Source organism: Camelina sativa, chromosome 14 (assembly GCF_000633955.1).
Source record: "Camelina sativa cultivar DH55 chromosome 14, Cs, whole genome shotgun sequence".
Classification (NCBI taxonomy): domain Eukaryota; kingdom Viridiplantae; phylum Streptophyta; class Magnoliopsida; order Brassicales; family Brassicaceae; genus Camelina; species Camelina sativa.
This window is the reverse complement of record NC_025698.1, coordinates 22,623,298-22,634,901: the sequence shown is the minus strand read 5'-3', so window position 1 is coordinate 22,634,901 and position 11,604 is coordinate 22,623,298.

Here is an 11,604-nt window from a genome sequence, read left to right as displayed (position 1 = left end):
TACAGTTCCAGGAGAAGGTTCATGACCATTCCAGAAAACATAAGTATCAATAACATCCAAGCCTCCATCTTTAGCTTTCTTTATAAGATCTTCCCACATCTACAAAACCCAAAAATTTAAAATTTAAACAAAAGAAACAAAACCCCATTTGTGTTTCTTTAATAAAGATTCGTTTTTTGGTTACCTCAGGGGTACTTCTTGGGTAATGAATTGAACCGGAGAGGAGGATTCTACGGTGGCCATTAACGATGATTGCTTTCTTATCATAAGTCACACTAGTACACTGAATCAAACCGGATCCAATCAGCATTGTTGTTAGCAAGAAAGATAGGATCTTGGACAGAACCAAGATCTTTGTTGTTCCCATTTTTGTGTGTGTTTGGAACAAATGTGAATGAATTTTGAGAGGGAAATTGAATCTTTAAAAAAAAAAAAAAAAAAAAAATGAAAGAAAGATCAGAGAGAGAGGAGGAAGCAAAGTTTAAGTAAAAGGGTCGTTGGTTTGATATTTTTGGTTTCGCTGCCTACTCTCTCAATTTATTTTGTATGTATAATTTGGTATAGTGAATTAGTTGAGATATTAAAATAAAATTAATGGAGCTTTCCAAATAATTTTTTAATTAATGTTTGTATTAACTTTACATATACATACAAAATGTTTGTTTTAATGATGAAAAACAAATATTGTCTTTATATAGATGTTGTAGATAATTTTGATTTATATATTTGAATGTTTGTTGAGAATGAAGAGTTTGTTGATATATGTATTTTGGTTTATTTGGAAATGAAATTATGATTATGTGTTATTAAATTATCTTTGTTTTGTGTTAGGTTGAAATGGCTAATAATTTGTTAATACTAGTTGAAATTATCTGTTAGTATTTGATTTTAAAAAAAAATTTTTATGTTTAGTCATTGAGCTAGTTCAGAGTTTTAATATTTGATTTGATTTTATTTTAGACTGAATTTTTAATTTATAACTAGGAGATATTCCGTGCTATAAAGCACATATCAACATTTTCTCCAAAAGTTATAATATAATAATAATTATTATATTTGTTTTAAAAATTATTTTGTTTGAGACATTATTTACATTTAATATTGCAATTGTTTTGTAAATCTACATATATCTTTTAAATACTAATTATTTTAGAAGATTAAATATTTTAATGTGTTTGATGTATATTACCATTTTATACTATTTGTTTGTTAGATCATTATTTGTAAAATATTTTTTTCAACCAAACATTAAATTAAATTAAAAGAGACCTCCAATATTGGTTGCCCAAAAAGGAGGATAAGATTTTACATAAGAAATTTTAGAAATTAATATTTATTAATGTAAACATTAAATTAAATTAAAAGAGAACTCCAATATTGGTTGCCCAAACAGGAGGATAAGATTTTACATAAGAAATTTCAGAAATTAAAATTTATTAATTTATCAACCATATAAATTTAGTTTTACCAATGCGATGTGAAATACTAAAACACATTTTTTTCTTAACAGATTGAGTAATATATATATATATATATATATATTTGTTTTTAAAAAATCTGCATATTTATTATATAAATGATAATTCAAAACAATTTGTAAATGAAATAAAAGAAAAATGATAGAAGAATCATAATTTAAAAAAATTTCAAAATTTTCCAAATATGGTTATTAAAATAATAATTTGGATACTTAGTTATAAAATCCTATTTTTTGAAATTCTGATTGGTTTACAGTTTTTTAAAAAATGAATTAATAATTTTCGTCTATAATCAATTGGAGAGTGAATTTTTTTTTTTGGAAATTAATAATTATTAAAAAAAATTATTACCCTAATATTAAAATTATATTTTTACGTTTGCTGAAAAATTAAACATTTGTCTTAAGACCAATAGCATGGCAATGTAATTTTTTACACTTTATAAGTTTAGTTTTATATTTGTACTTCTCAATTAATATAGTAAGATTTCAAACACATTTTTCATAATACTATGCTGATTGGTTTAATCTTGTTTAAAGAATTTCATTAACTGATTGGCTAGACTGGTAGTTGTAATTTAATGATTACGATTATTTTTATAATCAAATCATGACTCGAAATTTTTAATGATAGATGTATGCCCTGTTTTAAATATCTCCGCCTAGCACCGATTACACCCTGTAAAATCGTTAGGTTAATCATCTCTGCCTTGATTAATGACTAATCTCCGTCTAACATCGATTATCTAATTATGTTAATCTAATTTGTTTATAACCTGTGTAATCCGATTACTTCCCACTTAATTTTTTGTATACGGATTACCTTTTTTTCAGTAAAAATGAATTATATTGATAATTGAACATAATTGTTGTACAACTGACTAGATAGCCATGAAGGTGGTAAAAAACATCCGGAGTAAAAATCATTAGAGTTACAGCCAAACTTTGCAAGGTAATGAGCAACATTATTACAAGACCTAGGGGAAAAAACAAACTATAATTTCTGAAAACGAGAAGACCAATACATTATATCTTGTATGACACCTTGAATAGATATATCCATGAGTTGGTTTTGGAGATTCTTTGTTAGGTCTCGTTGTCTCCTTCGAAGATAACACAAGTTATTCCTCTGATCCATGTTTGTTGAGTTACTGCAAGCAATGCTTTCGCCTCTGCTTCTAAAGGCGACAAAATATAAACTAAATACCATTTTTTGGAGATAAATATAAACTAAATACCATTTTTTGTTATTTAGACATTTAAATTAAAAATTTGTGATATTTTACAATAACTAATGTACAAATTTTTTAATGAAAATCATAAAATTTTATTTTTAATTTATGTTTTATGTATACTATAGTTTTATATTTTATTTGATGTCTTTGTTTTAACATAAATAGAATTTTATATATATATAGTACTATGTATTTTTATTTGAGGTGAACCTCTTTATTCACCCTTTTATAAAAAAAGAAATAAAATCTGTATACATTGTTATAAAATTAAAAACTTAAACCGCTCTTTTATAAATCCAAACCGATATATAATTTCATTCTAATTGTAAAATCTAAATCCTAACCATCTCATTTGTAAATCAAAACAGACATATAATTTGGTTCTAATTGTAAAATCTAAACCCTAATCATATCATTTATAAACCTAAATCGACATATAATTTCGTTCTAATTGTAAAATCTAAACCCTAAGCATCTCATTTGTAAACCCAAACCGCCATATAATTTCGTTCTAATTGTAAAATCTAAACCCTAACCACCTCATCTGTAAACCCAAATCGACATATAATTTCGTTTTAATTGTAAAATCTTAACCCTAACCACCTTATTTGTAAACCCAAACTGACATATAATTTCGTTTTAATTGTAAAATTTAAACCCTAACCACTTCATTTGTAAACTCAAACCGACATATAATTTCATTTTAATTGTAAAATCTAAACTCTAATCACCTTATTTGTGAACCCAAACCAACACATAATTTTGTTCTAATTTTAAAAATTTAAACCAAGCCAATATTAAACTGTCCTTAATTAAAAGTATACAAAATTTGTTTCCTTAATTTTTTTTATTTTTTAATTTAATTTTGATTTATTTTTAAATTAAATATTAGATAGAACATTCTGATTTGGTTGAGAAAAGAGGAGGTGAATATAAAGGTTCACTCGCCCCTAAAGATAAACCTAAGTATTTTTTATTTTAATATTAAATTAATAAAATAATCTTAAAACTATTCATCAATTAATTCCTCTTTAATTTTCGATGTTTTTGTTATAAGCTAGATTTATCCCAACTGTCCGACTAGCCCCTAACGATTCTGAAAAGAAGGGATGAAAGGATGTATGTAAGAGTTATAAAAAGTTTTCATATACAAAATTACTAGTTGTGTTGTTAAAATTTAATCATTTTTAAGGAATGAAAACAAGGGACAAAAGTTAAAAAAAAGCTGGAAAATGGATCCACATGGAAGGCCCGAGGCAAAAAAGCATCAACGTCACATCAACAATTTATTCGTTTTTATAAATTGGGCAGTATACAGTTTGTAAAATTACAACATTTAAAGCTTTTGTGAAAGGGACAAGCAATAATAAAATCTTAACTAGTGAAAAGTTTTTCAGATTTTATACATGTACGGTAGTGAATGGGAATAGTTTTTTTTTTTCCTTTTTTCTTTTTTTTTCCTTTTGACATACCCTAATCTTTAATCCATATAGCTCGCCTGACCATGGAGACCCTATGCTAATAACGTCATGTTTTCTGGAAAAAAAATATCTATAACAACTATATAGTACTACTATACCATTACCAAACTATATTGGTTTATACTACATATGTTAAATCAATCTTTTGGGATCACGATAATACCATACCAACTTAACGAAACGTGTTGATAAATGAATTGGTTAAACGTACTAATTGGTTATTAGTATTAGGTAGTTTAACCTACTAATATTAATCTGGAAATACGTTTACAGAATTACCACTAAATTTTATCAACTTTTATTGATAATTGAAATACCTTATTAATCTTTTTTTTTTAAAATCAATCATCAAAAGTCCATTTCTGATAACCAAATAAGTTTTCGAAATCCTCTACTACGTACTTTCTTTATAGCCAAACAACTCTCTTTTTTTTTTCTTTTGACATCACCAAACAACTCTTATATATCCAAAGAAGTCTTGATAATATTTGAGTTTTGGGAGTAACTTAACAGCTCGAGTATCATTATGCATCTAAATAATTGAGTTTTTGCTTTATTTAAGAATTAAGATCAACAAGAAGGTATTGAAGGCAATCAAACAAGATTTTTGTAGAGACATTCTGGTTGAGAAGGGTTGGGAGGGGTTTTGAAAGTTCTTGTAAGAATCTCGTGTAGTATATTTATGCATATGAAAAGAACATTGAGCGACATACTTTCGGAAAAAGCCTTCTTTTATAGCGGAGATTTTGGAATGACATTAAACGACATGTTTATAAACATTAAATTTGTGAAAGTTTATATAAAGGAATAACATCACTGATTTTTTTCTCTAATTTTTTTTCTGAGAAATGCATATATAAATCTCATATGAGAAAACGTGATTTATAGTGCTCACGAATCACAACATTTTTTCAGATCGTACATTAAAAAAAAAAAAGCTATTTGGCTCTAGTTATCTTAAAAAATATATGGTATACCCTCTAAAAATACATAGAAAAAATAAAAGTGACACACATGACACATATATACCAAAATAAACTGGCAATACTCACACCGACTAATTGATTTGAAGTTGATGAGATAATGAATTAGGTTTGACGTTGAAATTACATGATTATAATAGCGTAATAAGGAACCGGACCATAGAAACATGTGCGATGACGACAAAAGAAAAGAAGAAGAAGCAACACGGTGATGGGTTTGCAGCTGGGCTCCATTTGCATGTGACTGTGATCCAGATTTACAATTCTTTTATTTTTATCCTTTGCATTATTATTTAGAGATGCACATATGATACTTCCATAACCATAAAATAAAATAATATTGTTCATCCGCATTCATTAGTACATCCCAAATCATTTGTTTTTGGGTCGTGGACGACAGTATACTTTGGTCTCAATCCATGTCCATATATACTTTGGTTTCACTCCACTTCTCTATCCAATAATGATTTTTTTTCGATGAAACAGATGTTATCATTCCATTAAGATAGAAGATAACATACAAAGTAGAAAGTGTTTTTAGGATACAACATAAAGGGAACAACAAAAAGACATAAGTAGATAGAAACAATCGATAGTAAAAGCTTGAGAGCTATGAACCGCATGCTAGAAAGCAAACTGTGACTTGTGAGATCAAGGCAAATCGATTTGAACTCCATGAGCAGGTCAATGGAGGAAGAGGTGGCCATTGTCTTGGGTCGAAAACTAAGTGGCGATGAAAGGTTCAAAGTTGACTGTCTCACTGGAGTGAGGGGGCCTACACTAGGTAGAACTTTGAGAAGAGGTCGAGCAAGGATAGAACTCGGAGGACCGAAAGCTACTGAAGTAGATGCAGGTCCAAGGTTGAATGAGAAGAACTTAAAGAGGTTGTGGTAACCACTACTCTTTGAAGTGGAGGTCATAATGCCACTAATCTTCAAGTTTCTGTGAGGGGGCTTCATAAAGCAGATGATTTGCAGTTTAGAGAGCTTTGCAATCAGGCGAGGTGGATAAAGGAGGCTGGTGAAAACAAGGTAAACCCAACATTGTAAATGTGGGATCATAATGCCAAGCTTCACCAAGCAGTCTCTCTCAAAGATAGCATCCCTAGGAGATCCGACAAAAGCGGTTTTCAAATAACTCTCATACCATTCTAACAATGATGGTGGCTTAAGGATCAAAAGAAGTCTTCGAACTAGTGATACCACTGAGCAAACCAAGCATTGATTAAGGAGGGAGAGAGTGGAGTTTAGACGAAACCTGGATTCACATTGAACTCGACACAAAGGGTTTTCAAGCAAATTATAAGAATCCAATATTCGCTATCGAGGGAGCCTCGTCTTGACCAAGCAGATAACATCGGGTCTAAACAATTTGAACTTGATATAAAGAGATTATAGACGGGTCGGGGAAGGTTCTAGTGTAGGGATGAATCATAGTCTAAGTAGAGTAGACTATCTACCAGGGTTCCAAAGTAAGATTGGGGAGCAAACCTGGACCAAAGAGATAGCAAGATTGGGACAGAGCAAGCCAGGGTTATGGTGTTCTATTCCAAGATCTTCAAAGGCTCCAGTGTCAACACAGAGCTCCCGTACCGCTGCCGCCAAGTAAAACACTTGTAGGGAGGATATAAATCCGAGGATCGGTGAGATGTTATGGTTGACTGTGCCAGATCGAGAGATAATCACCAAGAGAACCAGGGCATTCGGGGGGTTGAGGGGTGAACTCAAGCAGTTGGGTACTCAGACGAACAGCCTCACTGAGAGAGGAGGACGGAAGCGGCAGAACGATGGAAGGTGGATGAAGCTGATGCAAAAACGGAGTTGAAATCTAGGATCTCAAAAGGACTCCGGTGAAGAAAAACAAAGATACGGACGAGAATTGCAGACATGAGTAGTAAAATAATAAATAGGTTGAGAGATCCTGACGCCGGCGAGCCGAAACTCTACCGACATCGAAGGAAGATGAGTAGAGCAACACCTCGATTATTGTGCCTGAGAGAATTAGGGCGAACCGATCGATAAATAACCAATACTTACTCTCTCTATCCAATAATGATTAAAACTTAGCTTCCACGAGGAATTTGAACATGCATGTGCCCATCATCTTCTAGTAACCTTCTTTTTATGAATATATTTGGACCGATGATTTGTGACTTGTGCCACCTCTTGTTTTATCTTTTAGAAAAAGTGGTGTCACACTAGTTAATTTATGTGGTTTCACTATTAGATTAGCTATAACGAATTTTCAGGGGTTTTTTTATTTACGCTAATAATTTATGTTTAGTTTTACTTATTAAATAATACTCCATAAGTTTACGGCAACAAATTCTATACTATTAGTTTGGTGGTATCTATAAGCTATTTTATCAATTCCATGATTGCTAAATTAACATTATAGATACTTGATCTCAACAAATAGTGGAGTATGGTAACTTATGTTATTGTTACATAAAATCATTTCAACAATGATAAACTATTATATATAGACCACATAAGTATTCTATATTTCTAAACGTCTAGTTGGGAATTTTATATAATATTTTAACTGAGAACATTTGAAAACGTATTGAAAAAAACAACTTTCAAAAAGATTTAGATTGGATTCTCCAAACCTCAAAAACACTCATAAATATATTATGCAGTTTCTACGGAGTCACTTAATCAGATTGACTTGGTATCAAACCAGACATTTGATTTGACATTACCAGTTTCTAGTATTTTACGAGTGTTGTTCACTGAACAACATGTTACAACACATGAACACACGAGTTCTTGATCTCTGGAGCATACATGCTCGTTAGTACAACCAAAATCTATTCAAAACTCATAGCTTTAATTTTTTTTATTCGAACAATTATAGTGGATGCCAAAAAATAAGAAAATAAAAATTGTTAACGGATGGGTAAAATACAGGCTAAAATAAATTTGACATAGCAGCCTATTATTAGAAAACAAATACTACTATACTAAGAAATTGACATGTGGTCTCCTCGGAGATTTGCGATTGGATTTTAAAATGATTTAAGGATTGATTTCATGATTACAATTTACAAAGTTAATTTAAATAACATTAAAAAGATGCGCACTGCAAGTCACAGTGGAGCTTTTGATTAGTTTTGTTAAAAGCGAGGCAGGAGGAGTGAGATGCCGTTTAAGCGCCGTTTGTCACTCTTCATTGAAAATTATGATACACGCAAACGCCGCTAGATCTCCGTTCCGTTTACGTCGGTGCATGTCTGATCCAGACGAAACGACATTACGTGTTTTGTGTTTCACAATTCCTTTTCTTTTTCCTTTTAATTTTATCCAAGTTCCAACCTATCTTATTATGTTTTTTACTCTTTTTTTTTAATGATTTAATATAACAAACATAGCTAACTACTAACCAAAACAGAAAGAATAAAAACTGTGATTAACATTCAAATAAAATATCGTTCAGAGTTTTTTTGTTTTTTTTTTTCTGAAAAAAATAATCCAAAATGTAGAATATTAAGCGTACATCTATAAAAACAAATACAATGATAGTCTCATAACTAAATGATTTCTTTGTGTATTTTTATAATTAAAAAAAAACAAATACCAATACACTAGTTAGTAGTTTCATTTTCACTTCATCGTATGACAAAAAGACGAATAAATAAAAATATGGAGTCTATGGTTATGGGTTTGCTTTCTTAACAGATCAAATATCTTATCTTCCTACAAAATAGAGAGGCCCATTTAAAGACTGAAAAACAAAGTTTGATTTCTTGAACACCAAGAACCTAGACAAGTGAGTTACTAATTTTTTTTTTTGAAGGAACTAACTCTTAGTATACTCTAAATCCACCAAAGTCAAGCTCCAAAGCTCAATTGAGATTTGGGATCATAATAGAACCATTTAACGCAACAACATAAATGGCAATGACCTCTCATTTACTCTCATTAGCCTCATCTTCAACATGAGTCTCCTTCCCAAATTTCTTCAATGCCAACGAATATACCTCTTTCATTCTCATTGATGTTCTTTTCGTCACCATTTTCACCGTGTGATAAAGTTTGAAAACATGTCTGTAATCAAATCATGTGTGTTTTGTAAGTTTTAAGCTTAGTTAAGGGAAAGTTCTCAAATCAATAACAAAGATAAGAGATTATAACAATCCAAAAATAGATAATAGTCTCTCAAGATAAAACCATTGATCATAAAGATACCAAGCCACCATCTATCCAAAATAGTAATTAGTAATTACAAATCTTGTGCAGAACTTGGAAGCTCGTACCACTCCCCAATGTTGATAGTTAAAAAAAATGGATTAAATGAAATAGAAAAACCGAAGTGAATGAAAAAAAGACAGAAATCTCATATTGAATGTCTAGGAGTTAGGTGACCGACTGTCTAAATTAAATTCATAACTGATCAAACAAAATTCTAGTAATTTGGTAATAATGACGAGTGGAACTGGAACTTGTTTTTTTAATGGTTATATTTTATATTTTTATATAATTTAAACAATTAGTTTTTTAAAAATTCTTTAATTAGAGCCAATCTATAAAGTCATTCTTCAGCTTGACTCCTTCGTAATCTGAAAAAAAAAATCCATCAGAATTGTTGTTGTTCATAGGATTTTCGTCATTATTGAAGCAATCAAAAATGTCGTTGAAGCTTTGTGAAGGTATCATCATATTCAGCTCACAATCATGATCAGAGTATACAAACATCTCATGATCATGAACATTGTGAAAAAGACAATTTTTCCGATCATGTTCCAGTGTCCTTTCTAACATAAACTCCTGCTTTCTTTTTGGGAGGACTGAAGGAGGAAGCAAGTTTCTTACCATTTTTACAATCTCACGCTTTGAAGCTGCAAACTTTTCATGGTTTAGATGAACTGTCATCTGTAACTCATTCTTCATCTTTGGGTTGATACCGAAAAGAACAATCTTCTGATGAAGTATTCATGGAAAAACAAATCAGTTGTTAAATATTCTCCAGAAATATATACATCATAATATCCATTTCTAAAATTTTAATCAAACTAAAAAAAAAAAAACTATCAAAATGAAAACCAAAAAGTCCAAAGGCCTAAAAATCTACAAAAAAAACCCCATCAATATGTGATTAAACTACATCAATGCCTCGGATTCCATGTTCACTATACTACAAACTTTTTTTTTTTTTACATATCATACCAGTCCATTTACTAAGCTACCAATTTTTCCTACAAATATTTCATCATATATGTATGTTGTGAGTATGTGTATATATATAATGTACATCCTTTCTAACCAAAATTTAGAGTTTTAATTCTGTTTTTAACAGATTTCTTTCCAATTTTAACATATTTCATTCCATTTAATCTTTAGTACTTAATTTTTATTGTCAAATTCTTTAATTTACTATTACAAATATCATATATTTTTAAAACAAAATATTTATTAATGAATTATGCAATTACTCGAACTTAAGATATGTGGGATTCAACTACATATGCAAATCACTCGACTCAGCTTAAATCCTACTATAGTAGAGATGTATATATAAATATTAGACCCGATTTTCCGACTAGATTCTTGAAACTTGCTATCTTGTGTGATGATGATGGATGATATGATATGATGATGAATATAGAGATGGATACAAGGTGTTTCAATTACCCTTACGTAGTTGTAGCATAAAGGATGTCAAACCATAATGAGTGTGATGTAAGCAATCAGGATGTGAACACTTATCTAAGTTAAGCCAAATATAAAAGATGTTTGTCACTAACAACCTAATGATGATTAAGAAATGCAGAATGTAAAGCTATTAAAACAGGATACTAAATGCAAGGTAAACAAAATGATCAAAGCAGTAATAGAATGAAACAAGAACATGAACTATAGTAAAGCAAACTAAGTAATGCCACAGGATTAAACAAAAACTAAATGAATGGAACAGGAAATGCAACTAGAATGAGACAGGGAATGAAACAGAAAGATGCATAACATAAAACAGGAACTCTAGAATGAGCTCGAGCAAGCACTCAATCGGATGCTCGATCGAGTGGATGGTCGAGTAGATGAGCGAATGTCAGAAACAGAGCAAGCAGCAATCAATTAACAGGATTTAAAACAGGGAAATCAATAAACAAAGAAAGGTCTTAAGGATGGATTCATGGGATGAACTCAAGCTATGGCTATCTAAATTGGTCAACAAACCTCAATCAACAATGAGCTATCTCTAGACGATGATCTTCTAATACATGTTAATCCATTCTCATGACAATAACAATCAAGCCAAGATACTTCTTAGACCTAGTTCTCACTAGCTATTACATATCAAAGCAGGCATTAAACAACCAGATCATCAATGTCAAAAATCAACAAAACATCTAATCTCTTAGCATGCTTCATGATAATCTCTAGCATTAGCCTTATCTAACAACTTAGACATTGGTGTGATGCTAAGAA